Consider the following 247-nt stretch of genomic DNA (forward strand, 5'->3'; position numbering starts at 1 on the left):
TATATTTATATTTATATATTTGCTTTTTTCTCACGTATTCATCACATGCACCGGAGCTATCGTTGCGTACACCGCACCGCAGCAACAGCTCCTTCATGCTTTCTTGTATAAAAACATGAAAACTTTTTCTCTTCTTAGAAACAAAACTCAAGCAAGCGAAAAAGCTGTTGAAGCTGCTGCGGTTGCTGCTGCATCAACGCCGCATTTCTCTCTCTCTCTCTCTCTCTCTCTCTCTCTCTCTCTCTCT

Source organism: Eimeria mitis, genomic scaffold (assembly GCF_000499745.2).
Source record: "Eimeria mitis Houghton genomic scaffold, Emh_scaff908, whole genome shotgun sequence".
Taxonomy (NCBI): domain Eukaryota; phylum Apicomplexa; class Conoidasida; order Eucoccidiorida; family Eimeriidae; genus Eimeria; species Eimeria mitis.